We start from the raw sequence: 22,090 nt of genomic DNA on the forward strand, positions 1-22,090 counted from the left end.
AAGATAAACTCGGTCTCCGACTTCGTAAACTGTCTCCTTGCGTTTAGAATCTGCATAACTCTTCTGCCTGGACTGACCTACCTTGAGCCTATCACGAATCAATTTCACTTTCTGTTCAGACTCCCTTATCTGATCCGGTCCAAACAACTGGCGGTCTCCAACTTCATCCCAGGACAATGGGGTCCTGCACCTCCTTCCATACAAGGCTTCGAAAGGGGCCATCTGCAAACTAGATTGATAATTGTTGTTGTAAGAGAACTCTGCATACGGCAAATTCTTGTCCCAACTAGATCCATAATCTAGCGCACAAGCTCTTAGCATATCCTCCAAAATCTGATTGACTCTCTCGGTCTGTCCATCTGTCTGTGGATGGAAGGTTGTGCTAAACTCCAGTCTGGTTCCCAAAGTTTCATGCAACTGATTCCAGAACTTTGAGGTAAATTGGGTTCCTCTATCTGATACTATGCTCCTTGGAACTCCATGCAGACAAACGATTCTAGTCATATATATCTTTGCCAACTTTGCACTGGTATAGGTAGTCTTCATGGGAATGAAATGAGCTACCTTTGTCAAACGATCGACTACAACCCATATCGAGTCATAGCCTGAATGTGTTCTGGGCAATCCTGTAATAAAATCCATGCCTAGCTTATCCCACTTCCATTCGGGTATCGGCAATGGTTGTAGCAATCCTGCTGGCTTCTGATGCTCTGCCTTTACTCTCTGACATACATCACAAACTGCTACATATTCTGCAATATCCTTCTTCATTCCGGTCCACCAGAATATATCCTTCAAATCCAAATACATCTTGGTATTTCCTGGGTGAATCGAATATGGTGAATCATGGGCCTCCTGTAAGATTAACTTCCTGATCTCCGAATCATTTGGTACATAGATACGGTCTTCAAACCATAAGGTATCGTGCTCATCTTCACGAAATTCCCTTAGCTTTTCCTTTGCTCATTTTCTCCTTAATAGAAGCAATCTCCTTGTCGGTCCTTTGAGCTTCTCTGATCTTATACATCAAGGTAGACTGAATCTCCAGTGCTGCTACATAGCCTCTTGGAACTATTTCCAAACATAGCTCTCGAAGATTTTTGGCTAACTCCCTTGGTAAATCTCCCGTCATTAAGGTGTTGACATGACTCTTACGGCTTAACGCGTCAGCTACTACATTAGCCTTTCCGGGGTGATAATGCAATTTCATATCATAGTCCTTGATGAGCTCCAACCATCTCCTTTGTCTGAGGTTCAACTCCTTCTGTGTGAAAATATACTTCAAACTCTTGTGATCCGTGTACACCTCACAATGGTTTCCAATCAGAAAATGTCTCCAAGTCTTCAATGCATGCACTACGGCTGCTAACTCCAAATCATGCGTAGCATAATTCAACTCATGAGGCTTAAGCTGTCGTGAGGCATATGAAACAACTCTTCCTTCCTGCATAAGAACTGCTCCAAGTCCTTGACGTGAAGCATCACAGTACACCTCATAATCCTTGGTCTGATCCGGTAAAATCAACACCGAGGTAACCAAACATTTCATCAACTCCTAAAAACTAGCCTCACATTCCTCAGTCCATATGAACTTGGTATCCTTCTTCAACAAATCTGTCATAGGCTTCACAATTTTTGAGAAATTCTCAATAAATCTCCGGTTGTATCCTGCGAGTCCAAGAAAACTCCGGATCTCTCCAACTTTGGTTGGCGCTTCCCACTTGGTCACGGTATCAACTTTAGTGGGATCTACTGCTATACCTTCTCCGGATATAACGTGTTTGAGAAATCCAACTTCCTTCAACCAAAACTCACATTTGCTGAACTTGGCATATAGTTGATGTTCTCTGAGTTTACCAAGCACCAAACGCAAATGCTCCTTATGCTCCTCTTCATTCTTCGAGTAAACCAGGATATCATCAATGAACACTATGACGAACTTATCCAAGAACTCCATAAACACTTTGTTCATCATGTTCATAAAATATGCAGGTGCGTTAGTCAGACCAAATGACATAACGGTATACTCATACAGCCCATACCTGGTGGTAAAAGCCGTCTTGGGTATATCATGTTCTCAAATCTTCAACTGGTGGTATCCTGATCGCAGATCGATCTTGGAAAATACCTTAGCTCCTTGCAATCGATCAAACAGATCATTGATCATCGGTAGTGGGTACTTATTCTTGATGGTTACTTCATTCAAACCTCGATAATCAACAACCATCCTTAACGATCCATCCTTCTTTTCCACTAGAAGTACTGGCGATCCCCAAGGTGAAGAACTTGGGTGAATATATCCTTTATCCAGTAACTCCTTAATTTGCTTCTTAATTTCCACCAAATCCTTTGCAGGCATCCTATATGGTCTCTTTGATATTGGCCCTATGCCTGGCAAAAGCTCAATCAAAAACTCAATATCTCTATCCGGTGGCATGCCTGGCAACTCTTCTGGAAATACTTCGGGGAAATCCTTCACTACTGGTACTTCCTCCTGCACAACTCTGGCGTAATCAATGTTTCCACCATACATCGACAACCAATCTAGGCCTAATATCACATCCAATCCTTGAGATTCCAACACTATTAGGTCTGGGGGAAATACGTAGTTACCAATCCTTGATGGCAACCAGTCACACCATATGCTAGCCATATATTCTGCTCCAGGCGAGGTTACTAACATGGGTGACCTAAGGGATTGGGTTGGCAGTTTATACTTATCCACAAATCCTCTTGATATGTATGAATGTGATGCACCAGTATCGAAAAGAACAAGTGCAGTAAATGACTTAACCAAAAACTTACCGATTACTGCATCCGGCTGCTCTCCAACCTCCTCCACGTTAACGTGGTTCACCTGTCCCCTGTTGAAAGGGTTCGGCTTCTTCCCAGAGCTTCCATTGCCGTTTCCATTTTGTGATTCAGGAAATTCATTAGCATAATGACCGGTCTTCTGGCACTTAAAGCAAGTGACTTGGCTCAGGTCTCTCTTGGCTGGGGTCGATGGGTTGGTGCAGTTTTGGGTGTTACTTCCTCCATTCCCATTACCATTTTTGGTGCCATTGTGATTGTGCGAGCTACCTCCTCCATGGGTATGCTGAAAATGTCCTCCCAGTCTAGGGGTAAAACATGGCTTCTGCTGAGCTCCTGAAGTGTACTTCCCTTGTCCATACTTCCTCTTGCGATTCTCAATCTACTGCTGCTTCCCTTCAATCATAAGAGCACGATCTACCAACTCCTGGTAGTTGTTGAAGGTTGCTACCATCAACTGCATGCTCAAATCATCATTCAGTCCTTCCAGAAACTTCTCCTGCTTTGATGCATCCGTAGCAACGTCATCTGGGGCATAACGTGCTAATTTACTGAAGTCCTCCACATACTGGCCAACAGTCCGTCCTCCTTGGTGCAAGTTACGAAACTCTCGCTTCTTCATGGCCATAGCTCCTGCTGAAACATGGGCAGTTTGAAAAGCCTGCTGAAATTGGTCCCATGTGACAGTGTCGACAGGGAAAGTGGCTGTGAAATTCTCCCACCATGATGTTGCGGGTCCTTCGAGCTGATGTGCGGCAAACTTCACCTTTTCCGCATCCGTGCATCCTGCTGTGGTCAACTCTCTAGCTGTCTTGCGGAGCCAATCATCTGCCACTATCGGCTCGGTGCTACTAGAAAACACCGGCAGATTTAGTCTAAGAAAACGGGCTAAGTGATCAACAGGTGGTGGTGGTGGTGGGTTGTTGTTGTTGTTGTTCCCCTGGTTCTGATTCTGGACTAGCAACTGCATCAATGTGTTCTGCTGCTGGATCAACTGAGTGAGCTCCGGTGGAAAGGTAAATCCGGGGTCACGTCTCGGAGGCATCTGAGGGTTTAGAAAAGATGAGATTTAAGAATAGAGAGGGGTCTAAAGAGAAAACACTACCCATATGCTCATGAGGCAAAAGCAAACAATTCACTTCATTCAATCAATCAAACAAGGGCATATAATCGATCTAACTATCGCAAAAGTGCTCGGACTACTATATTTACATGGTGGACTACTACTACTACTGATGAGGTGGTCTCCTAGAAATATTCTTCGGTTGCAGACTCCATGATGTCTGCTCCAGCTTCATCAACATAGTCATCATCGCTATCATCTGGATCCGAGTCGGTGTCGTCGATGATGATGTAGTCTTCCGGGCGAATCTCCTTGGGTTCTTCATCTTCTTCTACTGGTGTAGGGCCTCCCATAAATATTCCGATCTTCTTGATCAGATTGTCATTCTTCTCCACTAATACTTCTATTTCCTCTTCACAATCTTCACGTGTAGCCTTGAGTTCTTCCTCCAGCTCCTTGATTCTTGTCCTTGCCTTCTTCAGATCTATCATGTCGGCGCACATCTGGTTTTCCTGACGTCGAATGTGCTGGTTTAACTCCTGGATAAAAGCTGCAACTGATCTATCCTTCCTGGTGCTGATCATCTCCCAGTGCTCATCTCGGCACCCACAAATCTGGTAGATAGTATCCTTAAGATCATTGCGGTAGACTTCTCCAATGCGTCCCATAGCGATGTGAGCTGCCATGCTCTTTCCTACACTCCAAGTTGGTGCATCAAAAGAAAATTCTATGGGCTCAGTGACTGGCATGAACTTCCTTCCTGGAACTTGAACTTGAATCATCCAGCGCTCCTCTTCAGGTAAAGTGGCGTTGTAGGTTCCGGTGAAGCTTGGTACTCCTATGTTCAGGTATCTAGTGACTTCCTTCAAGTGGCGTCCAAAGGGTGTATCTTCATCCGGTTGAGTGAACTTGTTCCTTGCATCCGCCATCCTAAAGAGTAGAAAAGATGAGAAGTCAGAAAAGAGAGGAGAGTGAGTAGTGATCTACGTCTTTAGGTTAGTGGTCGTGTCCTACAGTCAGCGTGTGCTCTGATACCATCTTGTAGCGACCAGACCTCAAACGGCCCAATCTCTGTGCTCATGTGTCATCCCTGGATCAGTAATGCTGACACCACACAGTACTTGAAGGATTTATAACAGAGTAGCAATCACACACTTATTACATCGAGTGTCTCAAAAGAGAACTTATTACAATAAATATGGCTTAAGGCCATCTAATAACGATAATAGCGGAAGGCTTGGAAGATAAGTGAGTCCATCAACTCCAACGGCATCACTGAGTATAGAACCACGACCTAAAACTCCTTAATCGTTGTCTGAAAAGTCTGCAACATTAGTGTTGCAGCCCGAAACGGGTCAGCACATGGAATATGATGGCATTGTAACACATAGAGAGTAATGGAATAAAATAGACTATTCTATATGCATATTTGGCTGGTGGAAAGCTCTATGGTTATAGTTTTGCGGAAAGCCAATTTTTCCCTACTGCAAAGGAATAAATTTTATTTAACTATCATGGTGGTTGTTAAACATTGAGAATGGTTGACAGCATTCTCAATCCCAATTTAGCATCATCATTAAACAAAACCCAACAAAATTAAATTTTAGAGTAACATGCTGAGATTCACATGATAATCCAGGTACTAGATACTCAAGATGTCCATAACCGGACACGGCTAATCATGATGAGTTTATACACTCTGCAGAGGTTTGCGCACTTTTCCCCACAATACTCGATCTCCTCCGTTGGATTTCTCGCACTACATGGTGTTTGAGAAACGGATGACCGAGACATAGTCTTTCAGAAGCGCTAGCACCTTATGAACGGGTAGACCGTACCAACCTACATCCCCTACATCTTCTAGTCTACCACTATAAGAGTTTGCTCGACTTAATCAACTATGCTAGAGCCCATAGTAGCTTGTGGCTGCACACGGAAGTTTCTAGCATGAATAATCTCATGATCCCTTTGAGCCTGGGTGGCGGTCCATAAAGAAAAACAGGCAATCGCTGGAATACCCAGGTGCCTCAATCCACCCAGATGTGTATTTAAGTTGCCACCTTAAGTAAACCATTAATTAACAATCTCACATATGTCATGGATACACTCACCCAATCCATGTCTACTAGCATAGCATGGGATAATAAGCAAACATAGAAGTAACTCTCAATGGTTTGATAATAACAGGTAATAGGTACTACCTCAACTACTTCCCAAACCCACAATTTAATTATATCCTAATCATGCAATGTGTGAGGATTGATCTAATGCAATAAAACTGGGTAGTTGGAAAGCATGATCAAAGTGTTACTTGCCTTGCTGATGATCCGGGAAACCTAGCGATTCGAAGTAGCAAGCGGCGCACTCCGGGTACTCTATCGCAAACAAAAAAGCATAAAATAAGTACTCAACTAATGCACAGGTAAAACTCAAATAAGAGATCTAACCAAAAAGTTCAACTTAAGAACTCCGGTTGGCAAAAAGAATCAAATCGAACGAAGCAACGAAAGACAAACGGCAAAAGAAACAAGCTTCGTTTACTATTCTGGATCTAGGGAAATTTTTACAGTGGCAAAAACTTGTTTAAGTTGGTTAAACAGAAAGAGGGTTTCCAGACGAAACTCTAGGCGCTTGAATCACCTGATTCCGATAAACGAGCGAAAAGTTAAACTAAAACGAAAATCGGATCAGAAATCGCGGATTTAATCCGAGAAAAAGAAAACCGACGAACGTTCATTAAAATGAACGAAAGGGCGAACGCTCGCTATTTACATAAACCAGAAAAACCGATCTATTTAAAAAAACTGAAACTAAAAAAACGAGCAAACCGTCAGAAAAACCGAACGGTTTTTTTCGAGAAAAACCGGAGGCGAAAAAAAACTACCTCCGGCGACTCCGGCGAACGGCGGCGGCGGCGGTCGGGCGAGCGGCGGCGGGGCGGCGCGACGCGGCGCGGCGCAGCGCGGCCCGGGGCAGCGCGGCGGCGGGGCGCGGCAGCAGCGGGGCGTGGCGGCGGCGGCGGTGGGGCCGGCTAGGGTTAGGGTTTGGGCGGGGGCGCGGCTTGGGCTTCGGCCGGGTCCTCGGGGCACTATAAAAAGGGCCGGCCAGGAGGAGTCCTGGCCGGTTACGGCCCAAGGTCGGTTCGGACTTTTTTTAAAAATAATTATGCTCGGAAAAAAACAAAAGAAATACTAAACGGACTGCAAAAATCCCAAAATAAATTTTCCCCGGCTTCTAAAATTAGGCCGAACAGGATGAACATTTATTTGGGGCCTAAATGCAATTTTGAAAAATGCGCATTTTTCCTAAATTCAAATAAAATAGCAAATAAAACCAAAATGAATTCTTATTTGATTTTTTTATTAAATCCTTAATATTTCTTTATTTGGGAAAGTCATTTTATTCCCTCTCTCATATTTTTGTAATAGAAATAATTGAAGATAAAATAAATAAAATCAAATGATCCTATTTTTTTCAAAATTTGAGACAACTCAAATATGAAAATAACGAAATCCCCAACTCTCCCCGAGGGTCCTTGAGTTGCGGGAAATTTCTAGGATCAACCAAAATGCAATAAATATGATATGCAATGATGATCTAGTGTATAACATTCCAAATTGAAAATTTGGGATGTTACAAACCTACCCCCTTAAGATGAATCTCGCCCTCGAGATTCGGGTTGGCTAGAAAATAGGTGAAGGTGGTCCTTCAGCAAATCTTCCTCTCGTTCCCAGGTGGCTTCATCCTCCGTGTGGTGGCTCCACTGGACCTTGCAAAATTTGATAACCTTACCGCGGCTGACTCGACTGGCATACTCCAGAATCTTAACGGGTTTCTCTGCATAGGTCAAATCACTGTCCAACTGAATCGCTTCCAATGGTACTGTATCTCTCAGCGGTATATCAGCCATCTCTGCGTGGCACTTCTTCAACTGGGAAACGTGGAACACGTCGTGAACTCCTGATAATGCTTCAGGTAATTCCAACTTGTAGGCTACTTCTCCCATACGCTCCAAAATTTTGTATGGGCCTACAAAACGTGGCGCTAACTTTCCCTTAACTCCAAAGCGCTTAACTCCTCGAAGTGGTGATACTCGAAGATAAACTCGGTCTCCGACTTCGTAAACTGTCTCCTTGCGTTTAGAATCTGCATAACTCTTCTGCCTGGACTGACCTACCTTGAGCCTATCACGAATCAATTTCACTTTCTGTTCAGACTCCCTTATCTGATCCGGTCCAAACAACTGGCGGTCTCCAACTTCATCCCAGGACAATGGGGTCCTGCACCTCCTTCCATACAAGGCTTCGAAAGGGGCCATCTGCAAACTAGATTGATAATTGTTGTTGTAAGAGAACTCTGCATACGGCAAATTCTTGTCCCAACTAGATCCATAATCTAGCGCACAAGCTCTTAGCATATCCTCCAAAATCTGATTGACTCTCTCGGTCTGTCCATCTGTCTGTGGATGGAAGGTTGTGCTAAACTCCAGTCTGGTTCCCAAAGTTTCATGCAACTGATTCCAGAACTTTGAGGTAAATTGGGTTCCTCTATCTGATACTATGCTCCTTGGAACTCCATGCAGACAAACGATTCTAGTCATATATATCTTTGCCAACTTTGCACTGGTATAGGTAGTCTTCATGGGAATGAAATGAGCTACCTTTGTCAAACGATCGACTACAACCCATATCGAGTCATAGCCTGAATGTGTTCTGGGCAATCTTGTAATAAAATCCATGCCTAGCTTATCCCACTTCCATTCGGGTATCGGCAATGGTTGTAGCAATCCTGTTGGCTTCTGATGCTCTGCCTTTACTCTCTGACATACATCACAAACTGCTACATATTCTGCAATATCCTTCTTCATTCCGGTCCACCAGAATATATCCTTCAAATCCAAATACATCTTGGTATTTCCTGGGTGAATCGAATATGGTGAATCATGGGCCTCCTGTAAGATTAACTTCCTGATCTCCGAATCATTTGGTACATAGATACGGTCTTCAAACCATAAGGTATCGTGCTCATCTTCACGAAATTCCCTTAGCTTTTCCTTTGCTCATTTTCTCCTTAATAGAAGCAATCTCCTTGTCGGTCCTTTGAGCTTCTCTGATCTTATACATCAAGGTAGACTGAATCTCCAGTGCTGCTACATAGCCTCTTGGAACTATTTCCAAACATAGCTCTCGAAGATTTTTGGCTAACTCCCTTGGTAAATCTCCCGTCATTAAGGTGTTGACATGACTCTTACGGCTTAACGCGTCAGCTACTACATTAGCCTTTCCGGGGTGATAATGCAATTTCATATCATAGTCCTTGATGAGCTCCAACCATCTCCTTTGTCTGAGGTTCAACTCCTTCTGTGTGAAAATATACTTCAAACTCTTGTGATCCGTGTACACCTCACAATGGTTTCCAATCAGAAAATGTCTCCAAGTCTTCAATGCATGCACTACGGCTGCTAACTCCAAATCATGCGTAGCATAATTCAACTCATGAGGCTTAAGCTGTCGTGAGGCATATGAAACAACTCTTCCTTCCTGCATAAGAACTGCTCCAAGTCCTTGACGTGAAGCGTCACAGTACACCTCATAATCCTTGGTCTGATCCGGTAAAATCAACACCGAGGTAACCAAACATTTCATCAACTCCTAAAAACTAGCCTCACATTCCTCAGTCCATATGAACTTGGTATCCTTCTTCAACAAATCTGTCATAGGCTTCACAATTTTTGAGAAATTCTCAATAGATCTCCGGTAGTATCCTGCGAGTCCAAGAAAACTCCGGATCTCTCCAACTTTGGTTGGCGCTTCCCACTTGGTCACGGTATCAACTTTAGTGGGATCTACTGCTATACCTTCTCCGGATATAACGTGTTTGAGAAATCCAACTTCCTTCAACCAAAACTCACATTTGCTGAACTTGGCATATAGTTGATGTTCTCTGAGTTTACCAAGCACCAAACGCAAATGCTCCTTATGCTCCTCTTCATTCTTCGAGTAAACCAGGATATCATCAATGAACACTATGACGAACTTATCCAAGAACTCCATAAACACTTTGTTCATCATGTTCATAAAATATGCAGGTGCGTTAGTCAGACCAAATGACATAACGGTATACTCATACAGCCCATACCTGGTGGTAAAAGCCGTCTTGGGTATATCATGTTCTCAAATCTTCAACTGGTGGTATCCTGATCGCAGATCGATCTTGGAAAATACCTTAGCTCCTTGCAATCGATCAAACAGATCATTGATCATCGGTAGTGGGTACTTGTTCTTGATGGTTACTTCATTCAAACCTCGATAATCAACAACCATCCTTAACGATCCATCCTTCTTTTCCACTAGAAGTACTGGCGATCCCCAAGGTGAAGAACTTGGGTGAATATATCCTTTATCCAGTAACTCCTTAATTTGCTTCTTAATTTCCACCAAATCCTTTGCAGGCATCCTATATGGTCTCTTTGATATTGGCCCTATGCCTGGCAAAAGCTCAATCAAAAACTCAATATCTCTATCCGGTGGCATGCCTGGCAACTCTTCTGGAAATACTTCGGGGAAATCCTTCACTACTGGTACTTCCTCCTGCACAACTATGGCATAATCAATGTTTCCACCATACATCGACAACCAATCTAGGCCTAATATCACATCCAATCCTTGAGATTCCAACACTATTAGGTCTGGGGGAAATACGTAGTTACCAATCCTTGATGGCAACCAGTCACACCATATGCTAGCCATATATTCTGCTCCAGGCGAGGTTACTAACATGGGTGACCTAAGGGATTGGGTTGGCAGTTTATACTTATCCACAAATCCTCTTGATATGTATGAATGTGATGCACCAGTATCGAAAAGAACAAGTGCAGTAAATGACTTAACCAAAAACTTACCGATTACTGCATCCGGCTGCTCTCCAACCTCCTCCACGTTAACGTGGTTCACCTGTCCCCTGTTGAAAGGGTTCGGCTTCTTCCCAGAGCTTCCATTGCCGTTTCCATTTTGTGATTCAGGAAATTCATTAGCATAATGACCGGTCTTCTGGCACTTAAAGCAAGTGACTTGGCTCAGGTCTCTCTTGGCTGGGGTCGATGGGTTGGTGCAGTTTTGGGTGTTACTTCCTCCATTCCCATTACCATTTTTGGTGCCATTGTGATTGTGCGAGCTACCTCCTCCATGGGTATGCTGAAAATGTCCTCCCAGTCTAGGGGTAAAACATGGCTTCTGCTGAGCTCCTGAAGTGTACTTCCCTTGTCCATACTTCCTCTTGCGATTCTCAATCTACTGCTGCTTCCCTTCAATCATAAGAGCACGATCTACCAACTCCTGGTAGTTGTTGAAGGTTGCTACCATCAACTGCATGCTCAAATCATCATTCAGTCCTTCCAGAAACTTCTCCTGCTTTGATGCATCCGTAGCAACGTCATCTGGGGCATAACGTGCTAATTTACTGAAGTCCTCCACATACTGGCCAACAGTCCGTCCTCCTTGGTGCAAGTTACGAAACTCTCGCTTCTTCATGGCCATAGCTCCTGCTGAAACATGGGCAGTTTGAAAAGCCTGCTGAAATTGGTCCCATGTGACAGTGTCGACAGGGAAAGTGGCTGTGAAATTCTCCCACCATGATGTTGCGGGTCCTTCGAGCTGATGTGCGGCAAACTTCACCTTTTCCGCATCCGTGCATCCTGCTGTGGTCAACTCTCTAGCTGTCTTGCGGAGCCAATCATCTGCCACTATCGGCTCGGTGCTACTAGAAAACACCGGCAGATTTAGTCTAAGAAAACGGGCTAAGTGATCAACAGGTGGTGGTGGTGGTGGGTTGTTGTTGTTGTTGTTCCCCTGGTTCTGATTCTGGACTAGCAACTGCATCAATGTGTTCTGCTGCTGGATCAACTGAGTGAGCTCCGGTGGAAAGGTAAATCCGGGGTCACGTCTCGGAGGCATCTGAGGGTTTAGAAAAGATGAGATTTAAGAATAGAGAGGGGTCTAAAGAGAAAACACTACCCATATGCTCATGAGGCAAAAGCAAACAATTCACTTCATTCAATCAATCAAACAAGGGCATATAATCGATCTAACTATCGCAAAAGTGCTCGGACTACTATATTTACATGGTGGACTACTACTACTACTGATGAGGTGGTCTCCTAGAAATATTCTTCGGTTGCAGACTCCATGATGTCTGCTCCAGCTTCATCAACATAGTCATCATCGCTATCATCTGGATCCGAGTCGGTGTCGTCGATGATGATGTAGTCTTCCGGGCGAATCTCCTTGGGTTCTTCATCTTCTTCTACTGGTGTAGGGCCTCCCATAAATATTCCGATCTTCTTGATCAGATTGTCATTCTTCTCCACTAATACTTCTATTTCCTCTTCACAATCTTCACGTGTAGCCTTGAGTTCTTCCTCCAGCTCCTTGATTCTTGTCCTTGCCTTCTTCAGATCTATCATGTCGGCGCACATCTGGTTTTCCTGACGTCGAATGTGCTGGTTTAACTCCTGGATAAAAGCTGCAACTGATCTATCCTTCCTGGTGCTGATCATCTCCCAGTGCTCATCTCGGCACCCACAAATCTGGTAGATAGTATCCTTAAGATCATTGCGGTAGACTTCTCCAATGCGTCCCATAGCGATGTGAGCTGCCATGCTCTTTCCTACACTCCAAGTTGGTGCATCAAAAGAAAATTCTATGGGCTCAGTGACTGGCATGAACTTCCTTCCTGGAACTTGAACTTGAATCATCCAGCGCTCCTCTTCAGGTAAAGTGGCGTTGTAGGTTCCGGTGAAGCTTGGTACTCCTATGTTCAGGTATCTAGTGACTTCCTTCAAGTGGCGTCCAAAGGGTGTATCTTCATCCGGTTGAGTGAACTTGTTCCTTGCATCCGCCATCCTAAAGAGTAGAAAAGATGAGAAGTCAGAAAAGAGAGGAGAGTGAGTAGTGATCTAGGTCTTTAGGTTAGTGGTCGTGTCCTACAGTCAGCGTGTGCTCTGATACCATCTTGTAGCGACCAGACCTCAAACGGCCCAATCTCTGTGCTCATGTGTCATCCCTGGATCAGTAATGCTGACACCACACAGTACTTGAAGGATTTATAACAGAGTAGCAATCACACACTTATTACATCGAGTGTCTCAAAAGAGAACTTATTACAATAAATATGGCTTAAGGCCATCTAATAACGATAACAGCGGAAGGCTTGGAAGATAAGTGAGTCCATCAACTCCAACGGCATCACTGAGTATAGAACCACGACCTAAAACTCCTTAATCGTTGTCTGAAAAGTCTGCAACATTAGTGTTGCAGCCCGAAACGGGTCAGCACATGGAATATGATGGCATTGTAACACATAGAGAGTAATGGAATAAAATAGACTATTCTATATGCATATTTGGCTGGTGGAAAGCTCTATGGTTATAGTTTTGCGGAAAGCCAATTTTTCCCTACTACAAAGGAATAAATTTTATTTAACTATCATGGTGGTTGTTAAACATTGAGAATGGTTGACAGCATTCTCAATCCCAATTTAGCATCATCATTAAACAAAACCCAACAAAATTAAATTTTAGAGTAACATGCTGAGGTTCACATGATAATCCAGGTACTAGATACTCAAGATGTCCATAACCGGATACGGCTAATCATGATGAGTTTATACACTCTGCAGAGGTTTGCGCACTTTTCCCCACAATACTCGATCTCCTCCGTTGGATTTCTCGCACTACATGGTGTTTGAGAAACGGATGACCGAGACATAGTCTTTCAGAAGCGCTAGCACCTTATGAACGGGTAGACCGTACCAACCTACATCCCCTACATCTTCTAGTCTACCACTATAAGAGTTCGCTCGACTTAATCAACTATGCTAGAGCCCATAGTAGCTTGTGGCTGCACACGGAAGTTTCTAGCATGAATAATCTCATGATCCCTTTGAGCCTGGGTGGCGGTCCATAAAGAAAAACAGGCAATCGCTGGAATACCCAGGTGCCTCAATCCACCCAGATGTGTATTTAAGTTGCCACCTTAAGTAAACCATTAATTAACAATCTCACATATGTCATGGATACACTCACCCAATCCATGTCTACTAGCATAGCATGGGATAATAAGCAAACATAGAAGTAACTCTCAATGGTTTGATAATAACAGGTAATAGGTACTACCTCAACTACTTCCCAAACCCACAATTTAATTATATCCTAATCATGCAATGTGTGAGGATTGATCTAATGCAATAAAACTGGGTAGTTGGAAAGCATGATCAAAGTGTTACTTGCCTTGCTGATGATCCGGGAAACCTAGCGATTCGAAGTAGCAAGCGGCGCACTCCGGGTACTCTATCGCAAAAAAAAAGCATAAAATAAGTACTCAACTAATGCACAGGTAAAACTCAAATAAGAGATCTAACCAAAAAGTTCAACTTAAGAACTCCGGTTGGCAAAAAGAATCAAATCGAACGAAGCAACGAAAGACAAACGGCAAAAGAAACAAGCTTCGTTTACTATTCTGGATCTAGGGAAATTTTTACAGTGGCAAAAACTTGTTTAAGTTGGTTAAACGGAAAGAGGGTTTCGAGACGAAACTCTAGGCGCTTGAATCGCCTGATTCCGATATACGGGTGAAAAGTTAAACTAAAACGAAAATCGGATCAGAAATCGTGATCAGAAAAATCGCGAATTTAATCCGAGAAAAAGAAAACCGACAAACGTTCGTTAAAATGAACGAACGGGCGAACACTTGCTATTTAAATAAACCAAAAAAACCGATCTATTTAAAAAAACCGAAACTAAAAAATGAGCAAACCGTCGAGAAAACCGAACGGTTTTTTTTGAGAAAAACCGGAGGCGAAAAAAAAACTACCTCCGGCGAATCCGGCAAACGGCGGCGGCGGCGGTCCGGCGAGCGGCGGCGCGTCGGCAGGGCGACGGCGGGGCGGAGGCGGGGCGGCGCGGGGCGGCGGCGGGGCGCGGCGACGGCGGCGGCTGGGCCGGCTAGGGTTAGGGTTTGGGCGGGGGCGCGGCTTGGGCTTCGACCGGGTCCTCGGGGCGCTATAAAAAGGCCCGGCCAGGAGGAGTCCTGGCCGGTTACGACCCAAGGTCGGTTCGGACCTTTTTTAATAATTACGCTCGGAAAAAACAAAAGAAATACTAAACCGACTCCAAAAATCCCGAAATAAATTTTCCCCGACTTCTAAAATCAAGCCGCACAGGATGAACATTTATTTGGGGCCTAAATGCAATTTTGAAAAACGCGCATTTTTCCTAAATTCAAATAAAATAGCAAATAAAACCAAAATAAATTCTTATTTGATTTTTTTATTAAATCCTCAATATTTCTTTATTTTGGGAAAGTCATTTTATTCCCTCTCTCATATTTTTGTAATAGAAATAATTGAAGATAAAATAAATAAAATCAAATGATCCTATTTTTTCAAAATGTGAGACAACTCAAATATGAAAATAACGAAATCCCCAACTCTCTCCGAGGGTCCTTGAGTTGCGTGAAATTTCTAGGATCAACCAAAATGCAATAAATATGATATGCAATGATGATCTAGTGTATAACATTCCAAATTGAAAATTTGGGATGTTACACTCGGCCGCGCCGTTTTAGTCGGGATTACAGGATTACTAGTGGTAGTATCGATGGATCGCGCGAAGCAACAAGTTTTTTTTTGAGAGGGCGAAGCACCTAGTTTAAAAGGAAAAAAGGCGATACACTCAGAGCACCCCTGTCGTGGTCGCATTGCACCCCACACACGTTCGGTCCTGCACACGGCTCACGCAAACGGAACGCGCTTCGGCTTGCCTCTTCACTGACACGTGGGACTGCACTTGGAGAAACCGACCATGCGCCAAACTTGCCCCGCCCACCGCTCGAAAATCCCCCCCCCCCCCCCCCGCACCCAAAAATCCCCCCCAAATCCTAGATCCAACCGCCCTTCGGCCAATTAGCCAATAATATTCCCCAAACCCCCCTCCCCTCGTCCCCCTCCACTCCATTCGCTCCGCCAAAGCCGCCCTCCCCGCCACGCCGGTACGTCGGCACCGCAGTTCGTCAAGGGGACACACGGCAATCCTCTCGCTCCCATAGTACGCTCCTGTAGACTGGCATCCTCTAGCCGCGCCGCCACCGCTGGCGATGTTCTTGTGGAGCCGCACGGCGGTCAGCGCCGCCACCACTGGCGATGTTCGTGTGGAGACGCACGGTGGTCAGATTCTCCCATGGTACGCGCATTCTAGACTAAGGCCCCGTGCATGTCGGTGTAGCGCTGAATGTTAGCTGATAGACGCTGTTAATCTCACTGTTTGCCGATGTAGTTTACAGTCAATATGCTCTGCTTAAGAAGCTTCCTTGCCCTGTTCTACACTCAATCTTCTTAGCTAAGATGGCATGCCAAGGCCGATTAGTTGCTAAAATATCCTGCCATATATTTATTGTGACGTAGATTGCCATGGTCTAGTAACCAATCTGTTAGGTGAAATAGCTCTACACCGTTTTATACTCGATCTTTGTTGCTGTGATGGCCTTCGATAGTTTGATGGTTGTGTGCTCGGCCTCATTGACTGCTGAAACAGCCTGCCATAATTTAGGACTCAAATCTGTTTGCTGAATTAGCTTTACATATATTTCGTTACTTAGATCTGCTCGTCCAAATATCTTGCCATAGCTTTAGACATTGACCTAGGTATTTTCTTCTGGACTTCATAAAAAAACATATATGTTTTTCCTGTAATATCTAGTAGAAGAACTAATTTGTATGTCTAACAGATGGACATGACTTGGATAACTTTTGCTCGAAGATTCTCTACTGCATATGTCAAGGGGGTTGAAAACTTCATGAACTATATCAGAGCTGAGTACGGTGGTCCGAAATCAGATGTGCTCTGCCCGTGTAGCAGTTGTATGAATTCAGTTACAAGACCCCAGTCAACTGTGCAAAATCATCTGCACTTGTATGGGATGTCGGTCACATATACTAGGTGGGTTCATCATGGTGAAGCTGTAAACGTCAATGTTATTGACTACGTGGAAGCAACATACACTACAAAAAAATACACTTCCGTGATGATATGTGTTTGTCACAGTAGGTCGCGTTTTTTTCATGTGTGTACATCCATGACATATTTATGACAGAATCAAGATAGTCATACCTATGCTGTCGTAGAAGTGTTCCATGACATTACCAAAATTATCATCACGGAAGTGTCCACTTTCATGACGATAAATCGCGTGTCACAGAAGTGCTTTCGTCAAGGGTGACCGACACGTGGCATCCACCATAACGGAACACTGTTAAGCTATCAGGTCGGGTTTTGGATCCGATAACCCGTTGACAGCCCCGACCAATGGGGTTTTTCCACGTGTAAAATCATCATTGGCTAGAGGAAACACGTGTCGGCTCATCGTTGGGATAGATGTCATCCACTCACTGGACAGAAGGCGCCTATGATATGTTGACACGTGGCATGGCCCGACAGTGGCCCATTCCTGTGAAAAGGCCGGCCCATTTGACTTGTTCAAAAGCTGGCGGGCCGGCCCATGGAAAGCCTGTTAATGGCCTGTTCGCATATAGCCCATTTACAGGCCGCTAACCCAAGGCCCGTTACTCCCTATCCGAATTAGGCCCAGTAGCGTCATCTGGGCCATCCAATATGATTCCAGCCCGTTTTCACTTCTGGCCCATGTATATCCCATGACGTCTTTCGGCCCATATGAGGCCCTTTGTAACTCTTGGCCCATTAGCGGCCCGTGCTGAAACTGGCCCGTAATGAACAGTGTATTACTTTACACCCATTAACGGCCCATGGTGAAACTGGCCCGTAATGAATAGTGTATCACTTTATACCCATTAAGGGCCCGTTATTCTGTTGGGCCGTTTCCAGCCCAAGTTAACTTTCGGCCTTCTGAGGGCCCATTTATTCTTGGGCTCATTTGCAGCATTCGGTTACTTACGGCCCGTTACTGTCATTTTCTGCTTGTGGGCCAAATTCAGCCCGTCGTTACAGTCGGCCCGTTTGTGGACCGTTAGTCTATTGGGCCATTTTGATAGCATCACCAAATACGACCTATTAATGGCTCGTTATGGTCAGCCCATAAAACATACGATTTCCATTAAAGGACCGTCTACGGCCCATTCAAGGCACGTACAAGACCCATAAATGAGTCGGCGGCCCATGGATCCTACGAGACGTAGAAGGCCCATGGATCCTACGAGACATAGAAGGCCCATGGATCCTACGAGACGTAGAAGGCCCATGGATCCTACGAGACGTAGAAGGCCCATGGATCCTATGAGACGTAGAAGGCCCATGGATCCTACGAGACGTAGAAGGCCCATGGATCCGACGGCCCGTGAAGGGCCATGGTCGGGCGAGTTGGCCCCCATTTGAACGATATAGCATATTCAAAGAATTATCCTACTCAATACTATCACCTCTAAAAAGCATACACTATACAACAAAGATATCAAGGCATAGAAAGGTAGAATAATCCTACACTATACAATAAAGAAATTACAGCCGATTATACCCACTGGGCATTATGGTTCGGCACAGGTGATAATAAAGCATACACAAACAGCAAATTACATACACTGGGCAAATACAGCTCATAGATCATGGACGCGCATCAACTTAACTCCATTTGAACTATAATCTCTTCAGAAAATAGGATTGGCCGGATTCAGATAGCACAAATTTTAGTCTGCAAAATCTCCAATTCCTTCATGGTTACCTCAGTGTCTTGTTTCATTTTTTGATTCCTGCATCTAATACCTGCATGTCCAGTCTCAACTTGTTGATTATACGTTGACAATCATGTACACGTTGTCTTGCCACCTCTAGTTGATGCTCGAGAACATCAGCACATTCCAATTCCAATCCATAATCATTCGGTAACGGCCATGCCACACTGCTCGCAGATCTTTGTGTTGATGTCACTTCATCCTAAAATGTTTCTGTAAGTACACATGACTAGGGCAAAAATATAGTTACAACAGTGAAGCGAACAAGACACTATTTTGTACTACATGGCAAAACAGGACTAACAATAATGTTACACATCACTTTCAAAAAAAATGTTACACGTCATGAAGCATAAGCAGGTGATTTTAAAAATTATAAAAAAAATAGTCTGTGCAGCCTGCATACAGAAATCCCTCTTAGCTCACCAGAGGAGCATGATGTTGGGGCCCAATCGAAAACACAAACAAGTTACAAATTTAGACAGCACATTGCATATAAGTAAGCAAGCAGTTGGCCATTCTGTGCCTCAATTAAAGTCTTAGGGAGCATAATGAACAGCAGAGGGTTTCATACAAACATACTACAGCAGGCAAAACTATGCAATCATTAGTGTAGTATAAACTAGATTGTGAGCCTCATGCAATAATAGTTGGTTAATAGACTTCAAAGCTTCAGGCACACTTCGGCAGAGTAATTAAATGGTAAGGCCTTTAATTATGTCAACTAATAGTGATACAAGTACCGAACATCAGGCATGATTATTTGGGCATCTCATTAACTGAGGACAAATAAAGAAATTGAAAAGAGAAAATTAACTATGCCTGAAACAAACAAGGAATTGAACTGTTGAGTTGCATATAGTGACTTACCTTAGCAGGTTGAAGAGGCTCAGCACAGCTCCTACTTCTCTTGCAAGGCTCCTTCCTAACATCTTGTACATGGAAATCCTCAATCTTATCTTCATTGCACCCCCTCTGCAAGGTGACACAAACTAGTTACTCATCTCCTTGGAAGATAAATATGCATACTTTCCAGTCTGTGAACACAAAAGGATGAGATTATAACAAAACAACACCACATAATGAAACATGCCGCATCTCTTGCACTTGCACACAATGAAATGAACTATGTAAAAACTAGGCATACCTTCGAACTGGATCTCCAGGTACTCTTGGAGAGCCTACTGTAGTGTACAGCCAAACCTTTATGTCACCTATGAGTTAGACAAGGCCCCACTACAGCAGCCCTTAGTGTTTAAATCATTGACAAGCTCTATTAGAGTGTTAGGTCAAGAACAGCAAGTAATCAAAGCAAACAGTCCTAGTATGGCTGGCTGATGCAAACAAGCAATTGAACAGATGTGTGAGCAAATCTTACATATCAAGAAAAGAAGCAAAGAAGGAGGCTTAAAGACCATCACTTAACTGACCAGATTTAAGGGGCATTTAAACATCATGTGCAACATATGAACTAACATAAACATTGCATATTCCAGATTCTACAATGGAATGCACATGTATTAGGTTATGCCATGTATGATGATGCCTAAATGTACAGACAGCAGGCAGGAGTGATTCATCATTGCACACACAATTGAATTGCAGGTTAAGGGCCAGTTCGATTCCGCCTTTTCAGGGCATATTGTCAAAATAAGCCATAAAAGATGTAAAGAAGTAATTTTTGAGTTATGGCCTTGGGCTTAACTAATTTCGCTTTGGAGGGGGGTGTTTTGGGTAGAACCTCACTAAAAATTGAAGGGAAGGGGAATAGTGAAATGATTATGTTGTCTGCCTATATTACACTCAAAATGCAACTACTGACGCCCGTGTCACACCTGACCCTCAAGTAAAAACAAACACGCAAGCATTCATTGCCCTGCCCGCTTGCATCTCCTCTCCCCTTTCCCTCTACTTCGATCCCCTGCCTGCAGCACTAGGGTTCCTCCAGTGAGCCGTCGCCACTGGTCCCATCTGGCCTGGTCCTCGACGATGTTATGTCCAGCTAGGCTACATGGCTGGCGGGTAGGGGCAAATCTCCCTGGCTGCTCCTCCCTCTAGCGCCGCACCTCATTCTCATGGTCTCCAGCAGCTGCTCCACTATGGTTCGTCCAACGCACTACTCCGGCGGGCGCTGCACAACTACTGCTGATGCCACACTGCGACAGAAGGCACCTTATTCCCCCTCCCCTCCTCCCAGGCCATGGCCTTGAGGTGCTGTTGAAGGATGAGATCATCCAACAAGGTGAGGATCTCCTCTGACTTTTTAACAAATTTTCATTCTGATCCACTATACGATGAATTGCTATGAGCTGCTTCTGCTGCTGCTATATGATGCATTGCTATGAGCTACTCCTGCTGCTGCTATATGATGAATTGCTACGAGTTGCTGCTGCTGTATGATGAGTTGCTATGAGTTGCTGCTGCTATATGATGAATTGCTATGAGCTATTGCTGCTATATGATGAGTTGCTACAAGTTGTTCCTGCTGCTGCTATATGATGAATTGCTATGAGCTGCTCCTGGTGCTGCTATATGATGAATTGCTATGAGCTGCTCCTGCTGCTGCTATATGATGGATTGCTATGAGCTGCTGCTGGTATATGATGAATTGCAGACTGCTGCTGTATGATGAGTTACTATGAGCTGCTGCTGCTATATGATGCTTTCAGGTGGTGTTGCTATACGATAATGACCAGCCACTTGGACCATCGAATTTCAATAGATAATTGTTCTTCATTTAAATGTGGGTCGTGCGTTCTTCGTTTAAATTAGGCAATGGGATCTCTATGGAAAACATTGACCAAAGTAGATTGTGCCAAGTAGATGGTATCTTTGTATTTGCATTTTGAGCAAATAGTGATGGTCTGTTTTCCTATCATATTAATTACTACACTGGGTTCAATTTGTGATGTTTGCAAGTCAAATTAATTTCCATACGGGCAGCAAAATGAAAAAAAATATAATGCAATCTAGACTTTCCACTGATCATACCAAAGATAAGCTGAAAACGCAATGAAAAGAACTGGTTGGCTTATTACATGGAGCTTATATTCACAGCTGCTTATTTTCTTAGGATAACTCATAATAAATGTCCCTAAGAAACTTGGCTAATAGAACTGGCATACAAATAACATGTCACGATGATTGCAATGGAGGAGTGACGTACCATAGCACACTGTATAGGCTCACCGCTGCCTCTCCTTTTTTTGCGATGTTCCATGAAATTGCCACATACATCTTGTACTTTTTCATTGTGTAACCCTATCTGCAAGTTGACACGGCTAATTTCAGACATCTTTGCATGATACTACATTGCATATCCCTTGCGCATATTTAAACCACCAATTAACAATTGTGTGTGTACGATAAACTAACCATGACTCTGTATGCTGGACTAGCAGGCACTCTAAGGGAGCCTAATGTAGTGCATTGGAATTCCTACATGCCACCTACGATTTTGTG

Source organism: Triticum urartu, chromosome 2A, assembly GCF_056163025.1.
Source record: "Triticum urartu cultivar PI428250 chromosome 2A, HENAU_Tu73, whole genome shotgun sequence".
NCBI classification, from domain to species: Eukaryota; Viridiplantae; Streptophyta; class Magnoliopsida; order Poales; family Poaceae; genus Triticum; species Triticum urartu.